The sequence below is a fragment of the Orycteropus afer genome, unplaced genomic scaffold (genome assembly GCF_000298275.1).
Source record: "Orycteropus afer afer isolate SDZICR_OR568_19922 unplaced genomic scaffold, OryAfe1.0 scaffold00023, whole genome shotgun sequence".
Taxonomy (NCBI): domain Eukaryota; kingdom Metazoa; phylum Chordata; class Mammalia; order Tubulidentata; family Orycteropodidae; genus Orycteropus; species Orycteropus afer.
Genome location: NW_006921610.1, coordinates 16,371,093 through 16,389,797, shown reverse-complemented (window position 1 = coordinate 16,389,797; position 18,705 = coordinate 16,371,093).

Genomic DNA, 18,705 nt, shown 5'->3' with positions numbered 1-18,705 from the left:
ATTAGTATCTTTTTGATTGTTTTCCAGAAATTTATAAGCTACTGATGCAGATAGAGTATGCAGTCTTTATTTAAATTGTCAATTTTTCTCAATCATTCCTAGTTTTGACTGAAATGATTTTAACTAAATAAAAAAACCGAACTCACTGCCCTCAAGTCGGATCCGACCCATATCGACCCCTCCTTAGGTTTCTGAGGTGGTATTGCTACAGAAGTAGATTGCCCAGCCTTCCTTCTGAGGAGAGGCTGGTGGATTTGCACCATCAACCTTCTGGTTAGCTGTCAAATGTCTTAGGCACTATGCCACCAGAGCTCCTGATTTCAACTGAACCCCTTCAAAATAGAAAGAGGGGATGATCTGTGTTTTGCAAAAGAACTAATTCTAATATAGCTTTTGTTTTTTTTTGTCTTCATAAGTGAATGATCATAGTGATTTGATCGTTTATCATTTGATGTTAACAAACTATAGGTCAGAATATGAAGGAATAACTTATATGCCATCTAGTAGCAATATTTTTGTGCTAAAGCTACACTGTTGAGGAAACTAAAATAAGTAAATATTCATGCCAAGGTCTTAGCTAATGCCATTTTGTTTGGCTAAGAAAACCTGAAACATCTCTGAGAAGACATATTTTAAGAGAGCATTAGGACATGCATATTTTTAGGATGCTAATAGAGAGTCTCATCTTCTTTGGTTCAGCTGCCAGAAATTAAGATTTATAGTCCTTGATAGCATAGAACAAAAAACAGTATAAAGGGAAAAAAATTCTAACAGATTTCTCAGGAATGATTCCTGAGTGTCAGTTAATCAAACATTTTTTTCATCCCTTCAGGAAAATATACACTTCTGTTTTGGAAAATACATCTAGAAAAATCTTTATTTTTGCTTTCTAACAGGCCATTATTATTAATGAATTCTTAGTAGTATTAAGAAAACTAGATGGTGAAAGAACATAGAACATTATAATTATTTGTAATAACAAAATGACACAGTGGAAAAGTTACCTATAAAAAATACAAAGGAACAAAGGAGGTACTTTTTTAAAATTCTGGAGGCCATGTTAGTATCAATATGGTGTATTAGTCTGATTACATTATTCTTGTTTTGGTGAGAAAATTATCCAATAAAAGAAGTAACTTTGATGGATTTTTAAAAATTACATTAGATTTTAAAATTTCAAAATATATGACAACATTCTGAATTAGTTGCATTATGTTAGAAAGCTTTGGAATAATTTAGACTCAATCTAAAAAGAGGTTGAAAAAGAGTTATTTATATCATTTTAATGGATAGTTAGTGTATTTTACATCAAATAACAACTCTTGATGAAATCCTAAGTGTGTTATTTTGATTGTGATAACATGTTTTCTGATGCTACTAAACAAAACCCGACCAACTGCCATTGAGTGTATTCCAACTCATTGTGACCTTATAGGACAGAGTAGAACTGTCCCATAGGGTTTCCAAGGCTATAAATCTTTATGGAAGCAGACTGCCTCATCTTTCTCACTTGAAGCAGGAACCTCCTGACCTTTTGGTTAGCTGCCAAATGCTTTAACCACTATGCACCAGAGCTTCTCTGATAATGCTGGTTCTTTACTCATGCTGAATTTATTCCTCGTGATATGGTTTCCTCTTAAAGTTCAGTTGTGTTGGCTAGAGTTTCCTATTCATCTTAGTATATTACTACTCCTCTTTTCTTACTACAACACATTTGATCATATACAGGAATGTGAAGAGAATACTATTGCCATTGATAATGTTATAGTGTGACAATTATTTAGTTTTGGAATGCTCTTTTGCACAGAAATATCTGTTTTGTGGAAATCATAATGTATGAAAAAGCATCTTACTTACCAAGAAATCTCTCTTATACAACTGATCAGTCAATATACATATGTAAAATGCATGTGTAGATATTACAGATTGAAGTGCACAAAGCATTTGTGTTTTAATTAAAATTTTAGAGGAAAAGCTCATTCACATGAATTAATAGCAAGATTTTTAGCAGGTTGCATAAATGGTGACAAAATTTACATCTTTGTATTCAAGAAGAGTATGGAGTTGCTTGGTGAAGATCCCTACATATGTTAAATCCTTTCAACATGTGCTATAAATATTAAAGATATGTGGCTATTAAATTACGTGAGAGCAAATGACTCATGAGTAATTACAAATACCTGTTCTGCTTCTACTTATCACATTTTTCCTAAAAAGTAGGATGGAAATGAAATACAAACATAACAGAAAAGAGTACAACTTCCTGTTAAATGATGCTTTATCATATAACAGAATATTTCAACCTAATTCAGTGCAGGAGTAAACCAATATTTGAAGAAAATGAGAATTCCTGCAGGCAGCAGCCTCAATGCCCTGAAGTGCATGCTGTTTACGATATCCCTCTAAAAATTTATGTTTTCTTTTCTAATTGTTCCTGTGGAATAAAAAGGAGACTTTAGAATGAAATAGACTTCACAAATTATTGAAATCAAAACAAGCAAGTAATCAGTGTAAAAATTAGCACAAACTTGTCCAAAAAAGAAATTAAGATCTGTTGGAATTTTTATTATCAACCCAATACCAAAAACCTAACCCACTGCCATGGAGTCAATTCTGACTCATAGCAACACTACAGGACAGTGAAGAACTGCCACATAGGGTTTTCAAGGCTGTAAATCTTCACAGAAGCAGATAGCCTCTTCTTTCTTCCCCAGAGCAGCTGGTGGGTTCAAACTGCTTACCTTTTGGTTAGCAGCCCAATGCTATAACAACTGCACCACCAAGGTTCTATAATCAACCCAATATTCCCTTTTTATTTCTCATATTTTTGCTTTTTGTAGGGCTCCCAAGTCCAAACCTATTTGATATTTGACTTCCTTTTTTCTGACATGGGTGAGAAACGGGAGAAAACCTTTCAACACACTTTCAAAAGGGACAACCAGTATGGCCAACCATTGATAAGCAATGACTGTGTAGCTGCCCCAGGGTCATAGAATATTGAAAAGGAAGAAACTATGCTCTGTGGAGTCCTAAGAGGCTCTCTGAGGACCTTCAGAACTCCAGACCTCCTAGTAGGCAGTTTTGCTTTAAATGGATTTCATTGCTTAGAAAGGGGGTCTGGTGGTGTAGTGGTTAAGACATTTGGCTGTCAACCAAAAGGTTGGTGGTTCAAACCCACCAGCTTCTCTGCAGATGAAAGATGAGGCAGTATGCTTCCATGAAGATTTATAGCCTTGGAAATGCAAAGGGAATTGCTATGAGTTGGAACTGACTAAATGACAGTGAGTTTTGGTTTATTGCTTAGAAGAAGACTGAAATCATCTAACTACCATTTATCATTTTATAAGTAAAGAGCTAGTGCCTAAGTTTAAGTGACCTAATGACAGGCACCAAGATGCTCAAGGGCCTTATATTTTTTCAAGGTATAAGTGAGAAGAGGCACTGGCAAAATCTTCAGGAAGAATAATATCTCATACCTTTTACTATTTTCAAAACATAACATTTTCATTATCACATTTGATCCCTAACTGGGGTTAAGTTACTCCCCCAAAATATACCATTCATGAGCTATGTGGCCAAAATGACAATGGTGGTCATTTTGGATCTCAGTTCTTTTATTTGATGCTGACAAGGGCCTGGTATCCATTGATACATGTTTCCAAATTGGCTGGAGCAAAATTGGAAGACAGTAAGTGTTGGGGATTCTCTGCCTCTTTTCCTCTCTTTGCCTTGGGCTATATTGTAAGACAGAGATACAGGTAGGCTTATATGCCTTTAAAACCTACAGGCTCCTTCAGGTGGGCTTTCCTAAGGCTAGATGGGGGATGAGATGTGTGTGTGTGTGTGTGTGTGTTTGTGTGTGTGTAGTGTGTGAGCAAGCCTTTGACCACAGCTTTATTGACCTCTAGCTGTTTGTCCTCTTTATTTTTCATTTGGTTCCAAATCTAAAAGGAAAGAAAGCAGTTGCATACTTAATGCTCTAAAAATCCCAAATTAATTTATTCAAACATGACAAATAGCAGGGATGGGTAAGAGTCCTCCAAGAATTACACAATACCAATAGTATTCCAGTCTGCTCATGAAACTAACTGCATATTTCAGAGTGGCACACCTTAATAGAAAAAGTCTCTATTTGAGATTCATTCTGAAAGTGGTGCTTAATAACCAGTTTGCTCAATCTGACTACCATTATGTTGTGGCTATCTAATAGAAGAACTTAATTGATTTCTTTCAACTAGCCCATGCTCAAGTTCAATACCTGGGAGTTATTCCTACAGTTATTGGATAACCAAATCCTGTCAATTTTATCTTTAAAAGAGCTTTCAAACCCCCTCTATATTGCTCTGATACCATTGACATTACCTTATCCAAATCCATTATTATCTGTTTTCTTGGAGTTTATCTGTACTTGATAAATTCCTAACTGATCTTCCTGTTTGTTGTCTCCTCATAAATTCATTCCCCACATAGTATCCAGTGTGATTAAATCATGCTACTTTCCTGCTTAAATTTCTTCAGTGATTTCCTATCATCCAGAGAATAAAATCCAAGCCCCTTGTCATGGGCTATGAGGCTGTTAATGATACAATGCCAGATAAAATTTTCCAATTGCATTTTGTGCCATACTTACCATCAATAACTACACTCCAACCACCCTGGTTATCTTTCAAATCCCTTAGGGCTTACACTCAGTTCCCAGGCTGTGCTGAGTTTTTCCCTGCTTTAGGACCTGCTTACACTCTGTATGCCTGTCCTTTTCCCCCCTGCCCCTCTTTTTCTCTGACTCATACAGAGCTCAGTTTAAATATCACTTCTTAGGTCTTTCTTTAGGTACCTGAATGATGCAAATGTCTTGCACTTGACTACTAACCTAGAGGTTGGTGATTCAAACCTACCAAGTGCTGCCTAGGAAGAAAGGCCTGGTGATCTATTTTTGTAAGATTACAGCCTAGAAAACCCTATGGAGCAGTTCTATTCTTGGGTCACCATGAGGTGGAATACACTCAAATGCTATGGGTTTTTAGGTCTTTCTTGACCACTTAATCTGAAATAGGTTCTTTTTTTTTTTCCTCTTTGCTTCTGTTTTATAATATCCTGTTCTTTTATCCCATAGCACTCGTCAGCATTTTACATATATTTTTGTGTTTACTTGCTTGCTTTTAACTTGAAGAAAGCTCATTTCAAACTATAGATTAAATTATGTTTTATTAACCAACATATAGAAACATTTACCACCACTTGTTTGTTAGTTTGTTATACTGTGGTGGCTTGAGTGTTGCTGTGAGGCTGGAGGCTATGCCACTGGTGTATCAAATACCACCAGGGTCACCCATGGTGGACAGGTTTCAGGGGCACTTATAGACTAAGACAGACTCAGAAGAAGGAAGGGATCATCCACTTCACAAAGAATTGGCCAGGGAAAACCTTATCAACAGCAGTGAAACACTCTGCCAAAGTACTGGAACACTTTGTGAATAGCCCTGAAACGTTGTCTGATATAGTGCCAGAAGAAGAGCCCCTCAGGTCAGAAGGCACTCAAAATGCAACTTGGGAAGAGCTGCCACCTAAGAGTAGAGCCAACTTTAATGACATGGAGAGAGTAAAGCTTTCAGGACCTCAATTTGTGATGTGGCATGACTCAAAATGAGAAAAAACAGCTGCAGACATCCATTAATAATAGAAAGATGGAACGTACAAAGTATGAATCTAGGAAAATTGGAAGTTGTCAAAAACAAAACGGAATGTATAAAGATAGATATCCTAGGCATTAGTGAGTTGAAGTACACTGGTTTTGGTCGTTTTGAATCAGACAAGCAGAATCTACTATGCTTGGAATGACAAATTGAAGAGGAATGGCATGCCATTTATTGTCACAAAGAATGTTTCAAGACCTATCCTGAAGTACAATGCTGTCAGTTATAGCATAATATCCATATGCCTACAAGGAAGACCAGTTACTACTACTATTATTCAAATTTACAGACCAGTCACCAAAGCCAAAGATGAGGAAAGTGAAGATTTTTTACCACTTCTGCAGTCTGAAGTTGACCAAACATGCAATCAAGATGTGTTAATTATCCCTGGTGATCGGAATGTAAAAGTTGGAAACAAAGAAGAATCACCTGTAATTGGAAAATATGGCCTTGGTGATAGAAATGACGCTGGAGAGCTCATGGTAGAATTTGCAAGATTTACCCATTGTTTTACCCATTGCAAATACCTTTATTCACAATGCAAATGGCAAGTATACATGTAGACTTCACCAGATGGAGTACCCAGGAATCAGATTGACAACATCTGTGTTAAGAGTTGATGGAGAAGCTCAATATCTTCAGCCAAAACAAAGCATGGAGCTGACTGTGGAACAGACCATCAACTGTTCATAGGCAAGTTCAAGTAGAAGCTGAGGACAATGAAAAGAAGTCTGTAAGAGCTGAAATATCACCTTGATTATAGCCATCCTGAATTTAGAGACCATCGAAAGAATAGATTTGATCCGTTGAACACCAGTGACCAAAAGCCAGAGGAATTGTGGAATGACATCAAGTACATCATCCATGAAGAAAACAAAAGGTCATTTAAAAGAGAGGAAAGGAAGAAAAGACCAACATGGATGTCAGAAGAGACTCTGAAATTTGCCTTCGAATGGAGAGTAGCTGAAGCAAATGGAAGAAATGACAAGATAAAAGAGCTCAGCAGAAGATTTCAAATAGCAACTCGAGAAAACAAAGTCAATTGTTGTAAAGAAATGTGCAAACATCTGGAGTTAGAAAACCAAAAAGGAAGAACACGTTTGGGATTTCTCAAGCTGAAAGAGTTTTATAAAGAAATCAAGCCTTGACTTGCAATGTTGAAAGATTCTATGGGCAAAATATTGAATGATTCAGGAAACATTAAAGGAAGATGGAAGGAATATACAGAGTCACTGTACCAAACAGAACTCGTCAATGCATATCCATTTCAGGAGGTGGCATATCATCAAGAAACAATGGTATTGAAGGAAGAAGTTGAAGCACCAGTGAAGGAATTAGTGAAAAGCACTTTGTCTCATGACATTGACCACAATTTACCATAATGTAACATCTCCCCTCCTACTTCTTCCTGATAGTTACCTCTTCCCTGTGTCCATCCCTCCATGTACTCCTGCCCCCTGAGCTGTCTCCCTGCGCATAAGCGGCATGGCTGTTACATTTCAAAAGCAGATTGTCAGGCCTTTCTTCCAAGATTCCTCAGAATGAGCTTAAACTGCTAAACTTTCCATTTGTAGTGGACCACTTAATCATTTGCACCACCCAGGGACTCCTACTAAATTCAAATATCCTTTATCTGACACTCTTAGCTTGCATAATTGTTCCTATTCCCTGTACAGAGTCCCTCTTACAGGTGTCTTTTTATGCACTTGTTTTCTTATCACTATGTGTCGTGCCATTAACGTTGGAGGAAGGAAAAATAACCTGCCATCTTCTATCCTTTGTAAATGAATTCAAAGAAGTTAAAGTCTGAAATCATCATGGATGTAGAGCATTGGAAAGTTGGGGAAAATTCATGTGGGTGTTTGTACGATCATTCCCTGAAATGCAGCTATGGGTTTGAGATCATCATTGAAAAAGAATGGAATCAGATCAATTAAGAAATTAATATTTATTAGTAGAACCAATATACCGGAGAACAACATATTGGTACAAAAAAACAAACTGAAATTAATCAAAGCTGGACAATTCATAATTAACTTAAAATCTACAGTTGCTCATTTGCAGGACATAGTCAGTGTTTTAAATCGAATTAGATGATTGTTTTTCCAACTTTTGAAATGAAAGATTTGCCTTAGAAAAAACAATCTGAATGTCACTGTGCAGATAGAAAAAAAGATCATCAGTTAAGTCTACATATATCCTGCCTAGTTTTGGTTGTTGTTAGCTAATTGACTCATGGCAACCCCACATGTTACAGAGTAGAACTACTCCATAAAGTTTTCTTGGCTAAAATTTTTACTAAAACACTTTGTCAGACCTTTCTTCTGCAGAGCTGCTGGATAGGTTTGAACTGCTAACCTTTAGGTTAGCAGCTGAGTGAGAAGAACTTGCACCATTCATTTATCAGGTAGTGCTAATTTATGTCAGGCATGGCAGATAGAAGCTTACAATTGTATGGGTTGCAGAACACGGCCAAGACAATTTTTATTCTCATTGCTCTGAATATCATGTAATAAATGCTCTCATGAAATTAGGGAATCTTGCTGTGCTTAGCTATTTTTATAAAATCACAATGTGGAAAAATGTAAGTTTACAAGACTTTTAAACCCTGGATTATTATTTTGAATCTCAGGGGTTAGGTGATGGGTTTAAAGCTTCCGCTTGAAGTTTTATTTAAAACAAAGCAAAATATATAATTGAAAACAAGCTAGCAAAACCTGACATTATATAGCTTGTAATCTTTGAGGAAAGTAACTTTTCTAATCTTGTCAACATGAGTGTAGGTTCTTTGATAAAACAGTGAGTTCTGAACAGGGTGGAAAAATAATCTTTTCAGATTTGTCACAAGTACGCTAAAAATTTACCAGTTGCCAACTAGCCAATTCTGACTCATGGTGAACCCATGTGTGTGAGAGAACTGTGCTCCCTAGGGTTTTCAATGGCTGATTTCTTGGAAGTAGATTACCAGGACTTTCTCTCTAGATGGAGTAGAACCTCCAACCTTTTGATTAGTAGCCAAGCAAGTTAACCATTTGCACCACCCAGGTGAACATATTGCTGTTGTTGGGTGCTGTCAAAAGTCCCATAGTGACCTCATATGACAGAGTAGAACTGCTCCATACGGTTTCCTAGGATGTAATCTATAGGGAAGTGGATCACCAGATTTTTCTCCCACAAAGCTGATAGGTGGATTCAGATCATCAGCCTTTCAGTTAGCAGCTAATCATTGCACAACAAGGGCTCCTTGCTTAAATCTCAAATAAGACTACAAATAGAGTTTTCTTGGAAAGTTGACAGAAGACTAATAGAATACTCTCAAAACAGTGGCCTATGGACTCAGGAAGATCTGTGATTACATTTTCACTGAACTGAGATTAATCAAGAAAAAAAATTTTTTTCCTTAAGTACATTCTTATAAAAGAATTATCCTTTATTGTGTTTTAACAATGATAAATGCTTTTAAGAAAAAAAAAAGTGAACAATTTACTTTTCGCCAGGATGATATAACAGGATACAAAATTATCCAAAGTAATAGACAAATGAAAAGCAAATGATAGTCTAATCCAAATTTACAGAAAAACAGTGGCAAAATCACAATTTTGAACCAATGTTTAATAAAAAGTAAGAAACTACTTTCAGTGAGAGATTCTATACTTCCTACATTTTGATGTTAAAATATCATTTTCTTCAAGATATACTGATTATAGCAGATATAATTTTATTCCTTACATTTAATGTCCTGACAAAATTAAAAATTTAATGACAAATGAAAAAATGTCTAATATTTTGGGGGATGTTTCACTGGCTCACACAATCTCAAAGTCTAGAAGTCCAGATTAGGAGAATGGTAGCCTGCTATAAAAGAGTTTGTCTTTATGCTTCTTGATTAGGTTTTACTGTGATATTATCATCATCAAAATTGGTAACTTTGGCCTGATTTTATGTGATATTAGAAACCAGATTTAGGGAAAATTTTAAAGCTATTTAACATTACCCAAAGCTTAAGAATTTTTTGTAAAATTTGGCCAATATAGTAATGGCCTAAATATTGTTAACAGAGGGCCACTGTCAGATTCTAGATGTGTCTCATAAACAAATATTACATTTTATACTGGCACAGTTTGTTTGTTTCTACATTATTTATGCTTAACTCTGACAAGTGATAGAAACAAAGTGGATTTTGCACCTTTAGAAAACATGTTGCCCAGTTAACAAGAATATTTTTGGTAGTTTATATGCCAGAGCTAATCTGGGTTTATATACCTTATAAGCATACTTCTAAAGAGCTCTGGTGGCATAGTGGATAAGGCATTTGGTTTCTAACCAGAATGTCAGTGGTTCCAACCCCCCAGCCACTCTGTAGAAGGAAGATAGGGCAATCTACTTCCTTACAATTTATAGCCTTGGAAACCCAATGGGGGTCTCTATGAGTCTGAATCGACTCCATGGCACTGAGTTTGTTTTGGTTTTAAGCATACTTCTAAAGACTAAGACCTTCCTAAATTTTGGTAGCTGTTGTACACATTGCCCGAGTCAAGTTTAGTCACTGATTTTTAAATTGTGTGAAAACACTTGAGAATTGTGATCTGTGTTACTAAAATGAACTCTAAAACAGACATATTTATAAAACATAATAGAATATTTAGATGAAAAATTCTTAAGAGTCTCTCTAACTCAGCTTTACCCAAACTAAACTGTATTGAAATTTACTAAACTGTCTAAATTCTGTACAATAGACCCCAGATATGTGATAGAGGAGAGACAAGAGGATGTGAGTGGGAGGGAGTAAGCTGGAATAAATATTTTGCATCATTATTCTGGCACAAACTCCATCTGCTATGGTAATAATATTTCCTTTGCAATATCTGTGATACAGAATCTTGCTATTTCACTAAGAGACTCATTTTATTATTAAACATTAAAGAATCTTCCGTACTTTATTAAACAACAGGTGCTATTTAAAAATAAATGTTCTTATTATTAGGTGCTGTTGAGTTGATTCTGTATCACTGGACATCACAGATTGGAGTCTTCCTCCAATCCTGATGCCTCGTTTTTCATGCAGTTTACTTCTTGGATTATTTGCTCAATATATAGATTGAATAAAAATGGTGAAAGGATACAACCCTAACACACACATTTTCTGATTTATAACCATGCAGTGTCTCTTTGCTCTGTTCAAAAGATTGCCTCTTGGTCTATGTACAGGTTCCACATGAGCACAGAATTTTAGTCCTTCAAAATGTTATCCATAATCTGTTACAATTCACACACAGTTGAATGCTTTTACATAGTGAATAAAACATGGGTAAACATCTTTCTGGTATTCTCTGCTTTCAGTCAAGATCCATCTGACATCAGCAATGATATCCCTCATTCTATATTCTCTTCTGAATACAGCTTGAATTTCCAGCAATTTTCTGCCAATGTACTGCTGCAATTGTTTTTTTAATTATCTTCAGCAGAACTTTACTTGGTTGTGATATTTATGATAATATTTGATAATTTCCTCAGTTTGTTGGATCACCTTTCTTTGGAATAGGCACAAATGTGCATCAGTTTCAGCTGCTTGGCCAAGCAGCTGTCTGCTCAATTTCTTAGCATAAGCAAGTGAGGGTTTCTAGCATTGCATTCTTTTGTTGAAACATCTCAGTTGGTATTGCATCAATTCCTGGATCCTTGTTCTCCACCAATCTCTTCACTGCAGCTTGGACTTTTTTCTTCAATAACAGTGGTTCTTGATCATATGCTACCTCCTGAAATGTCTGAACATTGACCAATTCTTTTTGGCACAGTGACTCTGTGTATTCCTTCTATCTTCTTTTGATGCTTCCTGCATCATTCAATATTTGTCCATGTTATTGTTGTTGTTAGGCACCATCGAGTATTTGTAATTTAAGGTTTGAAATTTTTCTGTAGTTCTTTCAGTTTGAGAAATGCTGAGCCTGTTCTTCCCTTTTGGTTTTCTAATTCCAGGTCTTTGGACATTTTAATACTTATTTTGTCTTCTCAAGTCTCCCTTTGAAATCTCTTGCTCAGCTGTTTTACCTCATCATTTCTTCCATTCACTTTAGCTACTCTACATTCAAGAGCAAATTTCAGAGTCTCTTCTGACAATCATTTTGGTCTTTTCTTTCTTTAGTTTTTTTAATGACTTTTTGCTTTTTTCATGTGTTATGTCTTTGATAACATCACATAACTCTTCTGACCTTCAGTCATTAATGTTCACTGTGTCAATCTATTCTTTAGATGGTCTTTAAATTTAGGTGGAAATATTCAAGGTTACATTTTGGCTCCGATGGGCTTGTTTTAATTTTCTTCAACATGAACTTGAACTTGCATATGAACAACTAATGGTCTGTTCCACAGTGGGCCACTGGCTTTGTTCTAACTGATCACATTGAGCTTCTTCATTGTCTCTTTCCACAGATACAGTGAATTTGATCCCTGATTTGATTTTTGTATATTCCATCTGGCAAGGTCCACATGTACAGTTGCTGTTCATATTTTTGAAAAAAAGTATTTTCAACGAATACATTGTTGGTCTTGCAAAATCTATCATGTGATCTCCAGTGTCATTTCTGTCATGTCATTTGTATCATTTTTCAGCTACCAATCCCTGTACTCTGTCCCCAACTTTTACATTCCAATCACCAGTGATTGTCATTGTATCCTGATTGCCCATATGATCAATTTCAGAGTGCAGAAGTTTGTGAAAATCTTCAATTTCTTCATCTTTGGCATTAGTTATTAGTGCATAATTTTGAGTAATACTCATATTAACTGGTCTTCCTTGTGGGCAATATTATCCTATCATAGTGATATTATTACCCTGTTACTGACAGTGTTGTACTTCAGGATAGATCTTGAAATATTCTTTTGGATGATGAATGTGATATCAGTCCTCTTCAATTTATCATTCTTAGCATAGTGGATCGTATGATTGTTTGATTCAAATGGCCAATACTAGTCTGTTGCAACTCACTGATGCCTAGGATATTGATCTTCATGCATTCCATTTCAGTTTTGGTAACTTCCCATTTTCCTAGGTTCATACTCATTTTGAGCCACATTAGCAAATGAAGGTACTGGAAGCTTTACTGCATCCATATTTATTATGGTCTACTCTACTTTGAGGAGGCAGCTCTTTGCCAGTTGTATTTTGAGTTCCTTTGAACCTGAGGGCCTCATTTTCTATCACTATATCAGACAAGGTTCCACTGCTATTTGTGAGGTTTTCACTGGCAAATTCTTTTTTGAAGTAGATTGCCAGGTCTTTCTTCCTAGTTGTCTTAGTCTGGAAGCTCCACTGAAACCTGTCCACCATGGGTGACCCTGATGATATTTGAGATATGATGACATAGCTTTCAACATCACAGCAACATGAAAGCCACTATAGTAGAACAAACTATATTTATACCTACAACATATCTATATCTATATCTAAGGAGCTCTGGTGGCAGAATGCCTAAGGAATTTGACTGCTAACCTGAAGGACAGAAGTTCAAACCCACCAGAAGGAAGACAGGGCAATCTACTTCTGTAAAGATTTATTTCCTTGGAAGCCCAGTGGGGGTCACGATGAATCAGAATCAACTTGATGGCAGTAAGCTTCGAGTTTATATCTCTGTCTATCTATATCATCTGTGCTACATTGTATTACAGGGTATAGGAAAAGACGGTATAATATGCATCTTTCTTTTTCTCTATATTGTGTGCTGCTAAGGGTCGGGGATCCTGATTTATTATTTTATATCCTTCTCTTTGCAGCATACCTTGCATATTGGTGCTAAATAAATGCTGGTGAAATTAACGCATATTAAAAAGAAGGAAGGAAGAAAAGAAGGAATGCAAGATGAATTTAAGGTGGAATTGAATTTGACAGGACAAGAAATAAATAGATATCTTTAGGTGTATTGTTAGCACTCCTCGGCGCAAGTCTTGAGATATGGTGACATATGGTGGGGTAGTGAGAATGCTCTACCTCTCCACAATTCCTCTCCACAATTAAATATTAGAAGTCACCAGTGCAGGGCATTTCTTCCCCCAGTGAGTTCTCCCTGGTGAGTGGCGTGAGAAGGGTGTAGCCCTCTAGAGCTCCCGTGGATGGTCCCCTGCACACAGCTCTTTGAGTTTTGATAACTACTCTCCTCCGAGCCTCTTTAGGCCTCATGCTTTAACAGCTCTCAGCTGTTAACCATGGTACATCCTGTTCCTGGGTGGTTTCTTTGACCCACATCTTTGTAATTAGTTCTTAAACTCTGCTCAATCTCTAAATTTGAGTGTGTCATCTGTTTTGGCTGTGACCCTGCTTTATATATCACCTTGGGACATTTATTCCAGGACGGCATCAAGTGGTCAAGGAGTAGATGACTAAATACCCTTTTTCACCCATGGTGTTTGAGGAGAAATCTGTTACTTGTTCTTTTTGTTACTTGTTACTTTACTGTTCCTTCTTCTCCAGGGAGAGTTTTTCACTGTTAGTTCCTCTTCAGCCTTCTTACTTCAAGCAAGAGGGCTATGATTTAAATGTCAACAGATTTCCAAGGACACAGTTGATAACAAAGAATATATGCGTTCTCAGAACTGAATAGCCCCGTGTGAGATTTCTTGTACATTAGGAAGGTTGGGTTGAGAGTTGAGGGTCCTATGTTTAATTTCTCACCCCTCCCATTCTTGAAAGCAAATGTTGGTTAATTTTTTCTGCTCTAGTGTGTGTTCTCTGAGATTATAAAGGTAGCAAGAATTTAGGGAAAGTATGGAAATTTTTATTTTGAGAAGTCACTGAAAGTAGTTTCTTACTTTTTATTAAACATTTGTTTAAAATTGTGATTTTGCCAATGTTTTTCTCTCAAATTTGGATATGCCTATCATTTGCTTTTCTTTTGTCTATTACTTTGGATAAGTTTTATCCTGTTATATTATCCTGGCAAAAAGTAAATTTATCATTTTTTTTCCCTAAAAGCATTTATCAATCATTTTAAAAACACTTAGTAAAAACAATTAACTTCAAATTACAAGATATCTTTGTAATGGAAATAAAGCATTTCATTCATTCCTGTATTTTCATTTTACTTGAAAAAATTAAAATTAGCTGTAGAGAAAGCATGGGAATAGATGTTACCTTTTAATCTAGAGGTATGTAACATGTTGACAGATGAAAAATGTGGGAGATATTTTATAAACCTCCAGTCATCAAATAAGTGACAAGTTTGAGTCAATCAATTTAAGAGGTTACCGGTCCACTGATGAAACCATTTGAAGAAAATGTTGCCGTTTGATGTTACAGAAGCCAAGAGCTGAATAAATGTGTCATCTGTTTTTCATTTTAATTCACTATTTCAGAAGTATTTACTGCGTATTAAAAAATCTTTTTTACCCTTTCAAATCTTTTGGACAACCTGGAAAACTTCAGAACAGTTTAACACATATCTATAAAAGCACAGTCTCAACTGAGCTATCTTGTTCATACGTGGTGATGTTAATAACCATATATATGAACTTTTTACCTTGTGTAACTAAACTGTCATTTTACTGTGTAAGAAACTGGTGCTTTTTAAATAAACTCCCCTAAAATCATAAAGGCTACAGTTTGAAACTTATATGACTGAATTCAAGGTTTTTGTTTTATTGCACTTTATCAATCTCAAAATTATTTCTAGGTTGGGGCCAAAATATTTGGAAGAATATTCCCTTTAAAAAAACTAAACCATTTTGAAGGGACAATCTTCTCTGCTTTAAGAAACTAGATTATTTCTTACTGTTGTTCACCAGAAAATGTTACTGGATTAAGAGATTCTTTTAATTTAATCCTTCCTCCAATCCTACCCCTTCCTTGTAATTAACACCCTATTACTGTTTTTTCTTTCCTCATTTTTTAAAACCTCTCTTGCCCATAGAGTTACCTTAAAAAAAAAAAAAAAAAAAAAAAGAAAAGAAAAGAAAGAAAAAGAATCTCTTTCTTCTCTCCAGATTCTCTCTTCTCTATGAAAGCTCTCCCAGCCTGCCGCTCACCTCTGGCCACTCCCTCACACCTCACAGGTTTACACTGCCTCAAGTCTTGACAATGCTAATTTCCTCTTCTCAGTTTGGCTACTAAATCTTATACTATGCCATAAACAGGCTCCTTGCAATGCCTCTGGGTATCCATAACACATAGCCTAAATGCCACCACTCCTTATTCTGGGATTCTTAGCCAGAAGCAGGGAGGGAGGGAAACCTCAGCATCTTAATTTAAAGCCATTGTCTTCCACTGGAAGACAGGAGAATACAATGTAATACTCTCAGAGCTTCTGGAGCTATTTTCTAAGAGTGAGTGCTTTTGCCTCCCCGCGTTCAGGAGACAGAGTTGGAAAGCAGCGAGGGGAAGCGACAGGGGTGTTGAAAGTCCCCAAAAGGGATCCTGTAATTTCTCAAAAACAAATAGTTCTGCAAACAGAAGACATGATTGCATAGGCTTAATTAACAGTTCAAAGTATTAGGGAGGACGTATCATGGTAGAATGCATGTTTCTCTTGTTTAATGAGTAAATGACCCATTCGAGTGCGCGAGTGCATATCAGAAGCACATGGCAAAGAGGCAGCTCGGTGGTGGTAGATCTGATCAAAGTTTTTCAAAACTGACTCCAAGTATTTGATGAAGAAGATTAACATGGAGACAATTTACCAAACAAATACAGCATAAAGAGCCAAGAGACATTCTAAGGGACTTCAAGGCTCCAGCTTGCCCACATAAAGAATATCATTAAACAGAAAGAAAACAAAGACCAGAATATGTTTAGTGTGCTGAGTCCGTAGAGAAACTTAACGGCCGATTGATGATTTTTTTGTTCTATTTTTGATATATGTACCAGAAGATGATTTCTGATTTTAAAAGCAAACAAAGCAATGGATTTGACCTGGGTTCTAACTGTACAACTCTCTTAAGTGTTTTAAAAGATTTCTGGACCAGAAATGGTTAATTAGCGCTTTGTGTTGCACTGTGTTACATATGACCTAACCAGAGATAAAAAGGTTTAAAGGTCTCTTGTAACCCTGCAATGCCATTTGTAACACAAAAATAACCCCTTTTCATTACTGGCATGCCACTGTAGCACGCAGGTTATTTTTTCCCTTCACAGCAATAAGGGCAGCTTTCGCATCAGAAGAATTCTTGGCAAATTAATGCGCTACCTCTTGGGCTAATTAAATTAGAAAGGATCAAAAATACAGAGCGGCTTTTGTGGTGGACACAATGTCGTGCTTCATGCATCTTGCTCAGAGAGGAATTTCTGCCATTTAGCCCCCTTTTGCCTCTAGCAGTGTTCTGGACTCTCTAACACAGTCAAGTTCCTAATTTGCCTCAATGAGAGAGAATTATTAACTGATAATAAGAAAAGGAGCATTCACAGCTCCAGGCTGGGCTGTGTGGAAAAGGGTGCTCTCCCCAGCACCTGAAGCACATGCAGTTTTTATTAATTCCTGCCTAAAACAATGCATTCAGGAGTAAAATTGCTGTGCAGATGACAAAAACAATTAGGCCTTTGATTCGTTCATTCTAAATATGTGAACTACTTTAGCTCAAATATAACCAGATTAAACAACTAAAGCTGTTGCTTACCTCTCCTTAAATCCAGTTTGGATTGCAGCAAGTGTGTTTTATGTTGAGAAGTTGCCACCACCACTTAAACTGATTGTCCCTATTGAAATTGCTGAGTGCACAAGTGATTTTGACAATAATTAATATTGTTCTCTCTATACTGTGGTCCTTTGTTTAGAAGATGACACTGATGATGGTGTTGCTATCTTTATGGGCATTAATCCCAGAAAGAGAGATGTAGACTCTTGCAATCAATCCTTGCAGGACTATGCGTTTCTGAAGACTTTCTGTGATTTGTTGCTGTTTATGGAGTCTATTGTTTGCTGGCCTCTCTGCCTCTTGGGTATCATGGTAGATTTGCTACAAACAAGACACCACCATTTCATTTTGGTGCAACATCACTAATGGAACTTTGCTTCCCAGATACTGTTATTTCACAACTAGAGGCTCTTCAGTTGTTTGCAGAGTTCCGTTCGTTTTCCTTTTGGGGGTGACTGTACATTAGTGAGGGAGAGCCCTGGTGGCATAATGGTTAAGAGCTCAGCTGCTACCAAAATGTCTGTGGTTTGAAGTCCCAGGAGAAAAGACCTGGCAGTCTGCTTTTTCAAAGATTTACATGAAACCTTTTTTGGGCACTTATACCCTGTTCTATGGGGTCTCTGAGAGTTAGAAGCTACTCAAGGGCACACAACACCTGTCTGTCAAGTTTGTTGTATTGTGGTGGCTTATGTATTGCTATGCCATTAGTTCATCAAATATCAATAGGGTCAGTCATAGTGAACAGGTTTCAGTGGATCTTCCAGACTATGAAAAAATAGAAATAAAAGTCTGGCAATCTACTTCTGAAAATTATCAATGAATCCCAACAGAATATTGTCCAGTACAGTGCAAGAAGATGAGCTCCCTAGGTTGGAGGTTACTCAAAATCCAGTGTGACCACAACAATGGACTTGAGTATAGCAATAATAGTGAGGATGGCACAGGGCTAAACCAAACCAAACTCATTGCCATCCTGGTGATTCCTAGTCATAGAGGACCCAATAAGACAGAGTAGAACTGCCTCATAGGGTTTCCTCATAGGGTTTCTAAGGCTGTAAATCTTTGTGGAATCTGATTGCTGCATCTTTGTTCCACAGAGTGGCTGGTGGATTTGAACCACTGTCCTTTTGGTTAGCAGCAGAGCAGTTAAGCACTGTATCACCTGGCCTCCTTGGCACAGGACTTGGCAGTGTGACTTCTATTGTATATGAGTCACCATAAATCGGAGCTGACTTGATGGTAACTAACGACACCATACGCTCATGAATTCTACTTTCTTCCAGGTTCTTCATATTCATAGTGGACAGAGCTTGGACTAATAATCTACATGTGCAGCAATGTTAAATTGAATGCATTTTTTTTTTTTTTTTTTTTATTTGAATGGTCAGTGTCAGGG